Source organism: Protopterus annectens, chromosome 1.part0 (assembly GCF_019279795.1).
Source record: "Protopterus annectens isolate FY-2018-M chromosome 1.part0, PAN1.0, whole genome shotgun sequence".
NCBI lineage: Eukaryota > Metazoa > Chordata > Ceratodontiformes > Protopteridae > Protopterus > Protopterus annectens.
In genome coordinates, this window is record NC_056725.1 from 971022379 (window position 1) to 971033921 (window position 11543).

Genomic DNA, 11543 nt, shown 5'->3' on the forward strand with positions numbered 1-11543 from the left:
CAAATGTTGCAGTGTTACAAGGTAATGTGTGCATATATCCACATGTACAGTACCTAATGTGATTCTGGCTATATTGCTGATAGTCTGAGTATGTGTGCACAACTTGGTGAAAAGCCACCCCCCCCATCCCCAATACAGATAGACCTGACACCCATGTACTGGTCTGTAGAGCTTGCCACAATGACTGCAAATGTATTATACTGGTGAACAGAGTCGGCTTACCTGGACGCTCCTCTAATGTGGACACTGTGTCACCCACCTCTAGGATGTATGGCGTGATGGTTGGTTTGGAGCTGTGGGTTGATCCTAGGTTCAACAGGAATTCCTCTGTGGCTGAGAGTGTCTGTTCCATTGCAAGCCCTCCACCAGTGGCAGCATGATCTCTGGCAGCAGCAGTTGCCCTTTGACGTGCGGCATTGACCATGTCTGTGGCCTGGTTTTGAACCTGCTCGTAGGTCCTGTCCTGTTGGCCAATATCATTAACAGCCCTCACAGGGTTGGCCCACAATGCTGCCTGCTGTTCATGATTGTGGTGACCCCTTGACAGCAAGATGTGATGGTTGAGTCTGAGGGCATCCAGTATAGTGTAATTTTCTGCAGATAAAAATGAATGATGTCTCTGTTGATACAGTGTTCCTGCAAGACAACAAGAGGGAAACACATTACAGGACCAGATATGTGGATGTCTACTATGTACACACCCTAGACACCCATAATGGCCTGCACTATCCACTATTCCCTCACATGTCATACCCCACAGTTTGGCAACACACTACATATGTGGCTAACACCAAGATAATATCAATACTTGGTAACTCCCCTGTGTGCTGGGACAGACTGTGCAGTATGTCTCTACAGCCATCAATGCAGTCTACTGTGTTGTGTCCCCTATGGGCAAATCCCCAGTAATATGTGACATGGCCACTGTCAGAGAAATAACAGTGTGCTATTCCAACAACTATACGGAGACAGTCCAGCCACACCAGTGTGCCACAATGACAGACAGCAATGCAAACCTGCTGTAGTATATGCTCCCTGCTAGCATTATACATCTCAACTATGCAGATGTTTGCAGAATGTCACCATGTTTGCCTCATAGCTGTGGTCTGTCTTGCACAAAATGTGCATGTCTGACAATTGGTTGTCCACTGAGTGATGGTTACTGTAAGAACACTGTCTCAGAATCTGTCACCCATCAGACCCTCAGACATCAATTATGCTACACTAATATCTGTTACTCTAATTGCAGTCTTATTTTGTATGGCCAATATGTATAGTCTGTCACTGGGTTTGGCCCTTTGTTCCCCTATTAAATATGTCTTTGTCCTGATGTCTTAGTGTAGGAGGTTGGGAGGTATGTTAGGCATCACACTCAACCAGACAGGGATGAATGATCACGAAACAGAGACTTAGCCAGAGTACATCAGGGACACTTTTACAATGTTAGTAGTATTTATGTGTGACATCGACAGATTGAGAGGAGGTGAATTACAGTCCATAGGTTGATGTTATAGGAGTGTACACCCTTACTTAGTGTCACTATGTCTTAGGCGTAATCCACTATCTTTATTATAACAGTCGACCATTGTAGGAGGGATGGACAGGGACAGAGCAGAGATGTGAGTCAAAGCAAGGAAATTGAGAGGCATGCCTGTAGGTGTTGGACAGTGGAGTATCACTGACATGTCAGTATCATAGCTCTAATACAAGCCTACTGTTTTAAACCCTATACCCCATACCTCCATCCTCCCATCTGCATCCATTTTTATGGGGAAATGCAGTACATACCTGGTAGAGTGATGTATCCCTTTTATTGAAGGGTTCCTCTGCAAATGCTTTGCACATACACTGTCTGTGTGAGTAAAACCACATAGAGACCTGTTCCCCATAAGCAGTTGTTTACCTTTTGTAGGTAATGCTCATTAACAGGTAATTGCCTGTGCACCAGTCTGTGGCTCAGGCTTGCTAATTGCAGTCAACACAGCTGAATTGCACTATCATTAGTCAATGACATGGCACCACAGTGCAATATATAAGGCCTTTATGTAGGCCTTGGCCCCTTTCTTAGTTTCTGAGATGGACATTACTGAGGTGTGGAGACTGCAGCATTGCAGAGGCTTAGTACAAAATACTGTCCACTGTAGAGATGTATGCAGTATGTCCACAGTTTTGCCTCATATGTTTGCTCAGTGTCCCATGACAGTGTGGTCATCTGGCAAGTCACTGGCAAACATTGTGGGTTGAGGTCAGAAGGGGAGAGAGACATGTGAGTGTCACACTTCATAACCATCAGAATAAGCATGGCAATGTAGTAGCTGCTATTCTATCCACTTACTATGTTTGTAGGGGCAAACTGTGAAACATGTACCTATATCTGGGTCTTTGTCCCACCCTTATGTATGGTTGTGTCTGGATCCCTTGTTATAGGGGGTTGAGAGGTATGGTCGATCTGTAGCAGCTACCTTAACAAACAGTCATGTATGCTCCAGGCTACAGCTGCTGCTGCAGCCTAGGACACAATGGGAGGAGTGTGAACACTTTGGAGGCCTGCAAGCTGTATGTGTAACTGCAGCAGCTGTGTCAGCCCTGTTGATACAGGAGATCCAGGGTAAGCGTACCCATTACAGTTCAATCAAGGCATGTGCTTATGGTACATCTGTTATGCAACAGTGCCAATAGCAGAGTAGTAGGTGAAATATAGTTATGCTCTCCAAATGTGTGCAGTGTGTCCCTACCTGCAGGCCTGTGACTTGCAGAACTGGGTAGCTGATAATTCAGTAGCAATAATCTATGGGGAGTAAAATTGCATGAGTCAGTCATTACTTGCTGTGTTTACAACAATGTAACTAAAGTGCAACACACTGGATTCAAACCCAGGACTGTGTGTGGCAAAATGTTCTGTATGCAAGGCATTTAACAGACAGAGCTTCTACATCAGTGCTCCAGCAGGTGTATTTGCCAGATCTATGTAAATACATACAACTGTGACACACATTGTCTGCTTCCATTGTATGTGCATGGCTTTAACAGCAGTTGTTCTGCAGCATGGTCCCAGTTGGACATATGTACTGTGCCACTAATGGCTTAGCAGGTGTGTTTAAAGATGTTGCAGATAAAAGTGAACATTTACCTGTTGTCTCAGGCCTAACGTACTGCCAGTAATATTTATTTGGCTGTCTACTGTTGTATTTTTTTATCAGATTCCCAGGTATACTCCCACTTCCCCATTAGATTCAATGGTAGTCTGTCAGTGGCACTCAGTATGTTTTCATGAAAACACCTGCTTTAATTAAGATCTTTGTGGCCTAGATGGCTAGTGCAGTAGGCTGTAGTTGAAAGGGACCCAGGTCTGAATCATGGGAGGGGTAATTATTTTGTACCTGTGCCTAACATGTGCTTAATAAGTGCTAAGATGGCGGTGCCAAGTATGGCATTGGCCTCTTCAGCTTCCGATATGCACTTTCTGTTTTTGTGTCTCGTCGTGTACAATTTTTTATCAGGTGAGTCCGCTTCTTGTTCTCTAGTGAGTGGACTTTGCTGTGAGATTCTTGGTGGTGTCAAAATGTGCAGTAGTGCCTGTTTTTGCATGTTTTGTAACTTAATAACGTGGAGTGGTGGAAGTTGGGGCCTGCAACAGTGATCGAGTTGATACAGAGTGCGGGAAAGGAAATTTCATTGATTTTTTTTTTTTTGGAAGTGGACTCCTTGCGGTGGTGGTTAGAAAGACGGAATATAGAGGAAGAGACAGTTTGGATGTCACTGGTGTTGGCAGAGAGGAAGACTTGGTGGTTACTGTGGAATGTTTTGATCAGTGAGGCCAGTTGGGCCTGCAGGTAGATGCGACTGATAGACTGTGTTCGGAGAGGTCAGAAGAAGGATTGTTGGACAAGAAAGTTGATATAGATGGTTGGGAATGTAGCGGTGGTTGACTGCAGGCAGCAGCAGTTGCAATGATGGAAAATAAGAACTATTCAGATAATGTTGATCTTTGGTAGGCTCTTGACTGTTGTGTTATTGCCATTTTCATGGTTTAACTGTTTTTCTGTTACATGTAGTTGTGTTGTGATGTTATGTTATTGTGCATGAGCTTGGAGGAACGTAATTTCGTCCAGCTGTACTCTGTATGGTTGAATGACAATAAAGTTTGCTTTGCTTTGCTAACAGTATGAGAAACACATAAGATCATTAAGGCACATTAAAGCACTCTTAAGTGGGTTAGCGTGGATTTTCTTGATGTGTCTCATTGCGACGTGTGGCTTAGCTCCGTGCAAACCCACTCTAAAAATTTAAAAAGAAAACAAAAAGGAAGTGATAGGACAGTGGTAAAATGGGGACAAGCAGGGGGAAAACATAGTGAAATGCAGATAGGGATGTGCAGGACGGGTGCAGGGAAGGACCATAGCTTTCCATTTCTTGTACAGCAACAGCTGTGCATTCTGACAGATTTGGAGGATGAATTTGGACTCTCATACCCCAGAGACAGGGGTAAGGATAACATAAATATGTTGTCAGTCCAGTTGGACCAAATTAATGTCCAGCGGACACAAGTGCAAAATGGAGAGCTATGTATGGGGCGATATTTATTTTGTGGGACAGGTGCCCATGTTTTTTTTTTTTTTTTGGAAGGGATATAGGTACATGTGGGGAAATAAGCTGGGTAGGAGATGATGCAATTGCAGATAGAAAAGACAGCAGACAGGGGGTAGTATGTGACATATGAGGGGGTAAACACTTTGGATGTGGAGGGAGTTGTGGAATCCGAGGAGCATGTGCCTCCAGATGGCAGCAGTGTGACTGAGGTTCTCACCCATGGGCAGTCCACACTCCTCCTTCACTGCCCCAAAGTTGGATGTCCTGGAGGCTTGGTGCCAGTGCAAGCAGGCCCACCAGCTTGTCGAGTCTGCCCTTAAGCTGGCACAGGAGTTGTTCATAACTCCTATGAAGAATCCTGTGCACCATGCCTGGTAGTCGATCCCCAGTGACTACTGCCCCTCTGCCACCATTCCTGGGGGGATGGGCCTCATTTCTTGAGGCTGTTCCACCTGAAAGTGGTGCAGTGCCAGCAGAGGGGGCACCACCGGCTTGGTTCTCAGATGCGCTGGTAGCAGGTGCCATGGCTGGCTGAGGTAGGGTAGGCAGATCAGCAGGAACTGGCCTACCCTGACCTGCTGTGATTATGGAGGTGAAGCAATACATTTAGGTTAATTATGAATAAAACCATTGTTAGTAATAACACCATGCCAATACATTGGAAATAACCCCATTATATTTCAATGCATATTATGTGAAACTCAACAATAAATAAAAGAACAGTCAGTATATTAACAGCATGCCAGTAACAGTTCTGGCATAAGGCCAACAGACTAGGTGATTCAACAAGATATGTTAATATGCAACCAGTTAAATACATAACAGTAATAAAACACATGCCCCAAAAATAAGTTTATAGAACAACATATGTTAATAGTAAACCACAACCAATGAATAACAATAATAAATATTTGAAGATAAGTGCTGGGGAGAGAGAAAAATATAGTCCACTAATACCATTCTAGGCTGTATAGTTGACAATAGTACTTTTATCTACTCTACAGGTCTGTCTTTTCTTTATGTGTAAAAGTGCCTTATAGCTGCTGTAGCACATACATATCTCTTAAGCTATCCACATGGGACAGTATGGACCAAGCAGTAACAACTGCAGGTTCATAACTCCTCAGAACACTTGTACATTAGATGTACCTATATTACTAGCAAGGTGTACTAGGGGGTGATGTAGCATTACTTTGCTATTTACATAATCATGTCAATGATACATCTGTGACAGAGGGATTACACAACAGTAATTACATTCTGTGACAGCGTGACACTTGAGAGACATGTATGTGTACAGTACAGACAGTTAACTATCATGCCTTGCTTGGCAGGCATGGGGATAGAACCCAAAAGTAGTGACAGCAGTGGACATCTTCATGAAATGTATTAATTGACTACAGCTACCTTTAACCACACTCCAGGCATGCAGTCATAACAGAGCTTACACATTTTATTTTTTCTATTTTATTTTATTTTATTAACATTACACTTATTTCCTGTTTTATTCTGTATTTTTACATTCCTGGTAATGATTATAACAGTCTCTGACATGTAAACACACAATAATGTACTCATAATATGGGCTACCTCACCCATTTACCTGTAGTTCCTGTGGACAGAATATATGTAAACAGTACATGACTGATACTGTAATATATAGATTTACATAGCATTGGCTTCGAACCCTGGTCTATGTGTAGCAAAAATGTACTTCATACACAGAGTTTAGCAAACTGAACTACTGAGGCACTGGTGATTACTGACTGATATTTGCCTAGAGCTCACCTGGCACCAGAATATGACCTGCTAATACTGTACAGTTTTGTATTTGACTGTAGTGACAGTTGAACACACATGCATGACATTCAAGCATCACAGAGATACTAGATAATGTATATATGGCTACATAGAATTCAGGTGCACACATTACATTGTTAGTGTGTTGAAATATCTGTGAAGTCAGCAACCAATATCCAATTATTTATTATTTGCAGTGTACAACTAGTACACTGTTATACCTGACTGCAACACCATACATCACAGCCTGAATGCTTGTAGCTGACATCAAATGGTGAAAACAAGACAATCTTGCTGTACACAATTTACCTTGGGGTTATTGGTATTGCTCCATGTGTTGTTGCAGACCAGTTGTAATAAGTGATTTCTTACAGTACAACTCTGAATACATGCTTATTACACAGACTTTATTAGACATACCTTCATGCGGGTACTGATACTATTTTGTGGTTTTATTGCAGAACACTTGTAATAATTGATTTCTTGCAAAACAGCACTATTGCACAACAGATTTTATTAGACATACCTTCATGCAGGTACAGATACTATTTTGTGTTTTTATTGCACAACAGTTGTCATAATTGATTTCTTGAACAACAGCCCTACTGTCACAGTCATTGCACAACAGACTTTATTAGAGAAATCTTCAATCAGTTAATGATATCATTTCATGTTTTTATTGTACATTTGTAATTATGCAGGTGTTGCAGCACAGCTGTAATTCCACAGTTATTGCACTGCTACAATTTATTGCATATAATAGTTTATTACGGTTAATGCTTTAGTCTTCCCTGCTTATGGCACTACAGTTGGCAGTCTGGACAGCTTCAGTAGAGATGTAAGTGCACATTCACTGCAATACAATCTTTACTGTATATACCTAATCACAGTTAATGCTTTACTCTTTCTTGCTTATTTGACTATAGGTAGCAAAGTACATTTGTACTCACCACACTCACAGTGCAACCTGGCCAAGCACCCAGCATGCATCTCAGTGTTGCGAACACTCTCCTCTGCAGCTGTTAGGAGAGAAGGACACCATTATGCATACCAGTTTAGCAGACAGTCAAGATTAGATACTGGTGAAGCACAAGTAATGGTACATACATACACGTGGGATATTCCCAGTCTGGAATTCTTGGACCCAGGTGTCCAAGAGAGCCCTCGTCCTTCTTTTCATGTCACCATGGTGGTAACAACACTGGTCACTTGTGCAGGCGATACCAGTTGCACTGGTGAGGTCCTTTGCAAGCTGCTCCCAGGCTTCCGTCTTGCACCCTGAGCCCTGGTAACCTCACTGCATCAGCCAGCCCTCATGTTTTTACAAGGAGTACAACCATGAACCTGGACTCCTCAATGTCCCAAAGCTGCACCTGAAAGTGTGAACCCTCTCCAACACCTGCCATTGTACCCTTCAGAGTGAGAACTCCAATGGATTATGCTGTATTCCCGCCTATTGGGCTTAATATAGCCTGTCTTTCTGCCATTGCACACCATTGGGCAGTATTTAAAAATGCAGCACATTGCTTAGCACCGTGCAAATCAGCTCAGCTCAGTTGAGCAGTGCTTAAACTGGCAATGCTTAGCAATGCTTAGCAGTGCACAAACCAGCTAAGCAAAGCCCAGTGGTGCTAAGCACTGCCAGGCAGTGCTAAAATATATCTTGTTTAAGCAGTGCTTAACAAGGCTTAGCACATCTTACCAGAGCTTAGCTAAGTGCAGCAGATCAGGATTTAAAAATAATTAATATAATTTGTATTTGGAAAATAATTGCTTAATATCCCCTCTAGGTATTCAAACCCTGCACCTAAGGCACATAAGGCCAGAACTATACCCATTTGGCTACATAGATATGTGGAAGGCTGCTATACATTTACATGTACCTCTGAGCTACCTTTAAGCACTGCTGAGCACCACCATGTGCCATGCAAACCCGCTCAGCTATGCTTAAATTTGACCTTTAATTAAATAATTAAATACATCCAATTTATATTTTTAGGTGTCTGGTGACTCAGCATTTGCCTAACTGCATTTCAAACAGTTTCATTCTAGTAATCCAGATTTTAAATTGTCCATTAAAATGACAAAACAATTCATGGGCATTCAGAAGCACCAATTAGCTGAAACACCTGTTGTTCATAAGGATCATTTCCATATATCCCATATGCCTCTTATACAAGAGGTTTAGGAGGTCACTCAGTGGAAGTTCTAGCTTTGCTGCAGTTTTCATTTTGTTTTTACTGATTGGTTTTTCAGTGACCTTCTCACTCATTGTTTTAGTTTGTTGTTTGTGATATTTTTGCAGTGACTCTAATGATAATGGACATCAGCTGGGTATAACAGCCCTGTGTTTCTAATGCTTAGTCAAACACTCTGCTTGTGCTGTGCTGATGAGGTCATAACAAGGCCGAAATATGCATATCCACAGCTAGTGGGGTTTGGCTTTATTGGCCTGAAATTGTCCATTAAAATGACAAAACAAGTCATGGGCATTCAGAATCGCCAATTAGCTGAAACACCTGTTGTTCATAAGGATCATTTGCATATATCCCATGTGCCTCTGATACAAGAGGTTTGAGAGGTCACTCAGTGGAAGGTCTAGCTTTGTTGGAGTTTTCATTTTGTTTTTACTGTTTGGTTTTTCAGTGACCTTATCATTCATTGTTTAAACAGGTAGTATTTTGGAAGATGTGTCTATAGGGGTGGGGAACATATGGATATTAAGGACAATTTGTTGTACAAAGTATATACTTAAATATAATACACTGAAACCACATGGTTTGAATAAGGAATGCAACTGGGAAATATGTAATTGGTTGATTAATACTCGTTAAATGGATTTAATTTTTTAATTGAGGTTATTTAGAGTGTATAAATGTGGAGGCAACACAGTGTGATTTTTACTCCTTGAAAGTATTCTTGTACTGAGGTGCTAGAGAGATAATACATTTTGTGCTTTATTTCCACTTTGGGTCGGTGTGTCTGTGGCAGCTGTATTTATTATATTTGTGGAGTTATTTTGTTGTTTTTATTACTGTTCATGCTAAGTCTGTTTTCATTGTAAGATTGTACTGTTTTATTAAGCAGATGGCTATGAGTGCCTGTACACTAAAATGTGAAATAAAAGTTTTAAATTAAATCCAAATCTGTAATCATTGTAGAAGTGAAGAAAATATTATTCACACTGACAGTCAGGGTTTATGGTAACTGGAGAAAAATAGCCAAGTAATGGGACCAATATCTGACCATGATCCAGCTCTGCCCAAGAGTAGTAAAATGAGGTATGGAACCTTGAGAAAAGTATAGATGAAGCATACAAGTGATAGCAAACACTGCTTTCTGTAGTGACCCTCCCCTCACCTTTGCGGCGGCATGTACACCATGAACAGATGGGGAGCCAGAGTAGAACCCTGATATGCATGTGAACTATGAGGTGAGGGGGAGTAATTATCAACATGAACTTGCTTAAGAATGACAGAAAACTGCACACTAAAAAGCTTTTTTCATCTGCATCTAGTTTGCAAGCAGTGGACTGAATATTAAAGTCAGTAGATGTATTATAACATAGTAAGATAGGTGATTCCACATAAAAACAATGATTTAGGAAAACAATAGATCTGAGAATTGGAGACAAAATTAAAATCTTCACAGGGATGTTTGGTTTTGGTTTCAGTCATTGGAACAAGGATATTGTAGTTAAATAAAATAGCAAAAATTTCACACTGAGAAGCAGTTTATGGGAAATAAAAAAACTGGCTCCATTCAAAAAGTCTGAGGGAAACCATTTAATATGAAATTTGATTCCCTTTAACAGAGCATCATTCTGGTGATAGTTTTGTGGACTAAGACCTCAGGTGTCATTTTTAGCAACTTAAGAAGACAGCTGGTAGAAGAATGCAATGACTTGTTGGGGTCATAAGAAGCAAGCACCATTTCACCATAATATCAAAGTAAATTGCTAATTACACCTTGCTACATAACTAAGGTGTATGAGTATATATCCAGTCATGCAGGGAAGTGCTACAGCACCATTATGAGTGTTGATACACACAGGAAGGTGTGGATGTGACCTGGGACAGAACAAGACTCACTGCTTCCATACAGCAAAGTCAGTAAATGCAGAGCATGTATTATTTTTTTTTCACAAGTAGTTGATTTAATTAAGATTCTATTGATCTGCATATTTTAGCCTTTGCCATTAATTCTTAGGTTCAGAGAGGGACCGGACAGTGCTGGGTTGTTCTGTGCGCTTAAATACACTCAGTTAGCTATAGACAAAACTTGAGGCAAAGACAAAAGTCAGATGACACTTTCCAAAGCCAACCTGGGTGGATTTATTCCACAGAGTTGACTATGTTTATACCTACAGATAGCCTTAAGGGAAACACAAGCATTAATGTGAGTGGTACGGGCTGGGAGACTCAAATCCTATCGTAAGGTCAAATGTTCTGATACCATTACATTCAGGGGCATTTAAAATGATAGATTAGCAGACAGAAAGTCAATTTGCACAGGACAGTATGATTTAGTACTAAGTCTTGTTTGTGAAATAGCTTGCCAGTGTTGCATATCGCGAAAAAGGTCAAGACAGCAGTGGTCAGTACAGACTAACGTATACTCAGCAGTTTACCTACAAATTAGCATAATTGGTTAGCATGCAAATCGGGTCCACATATTGTAGGTAAGAAAATAATCATTCTCTTGATCAGTAGTGAACATATACAATAGCCTGCCTGCAAAACTACTTTAAAAATACACCTTCAATTTAGCAGAACCAGTGTTGGTTTATAAGGCCCTTAGTAGCATACACTTTGCAATAAGACTAAATACACAGAGAGAATATACAAACACTACGTAGTACTTTCACATGACTTGCCACTATAGAGTTTCTGAAAGAATATGTTAATAGGTGAAGTAGAAGTTTGCTGAGACTATCTTTACCTGGATTAGAAGTTACAATGGGTCTGCTAACTAAAGAACAAAGGAAAGGCTAGTGAGGGAAGATGTGCAGCGAAGTCTGTAGCTGTAGCAGGTACAGGTACAGTCAGTGCCAAAGAAGGGCATACTACACCTTTTAAATGGAGGAATTTCTATGCTGCAGAAGTCAGAGAGAGAAATTAGGAACTCCTGGGCCCTTTCTAATGGTAGCCATA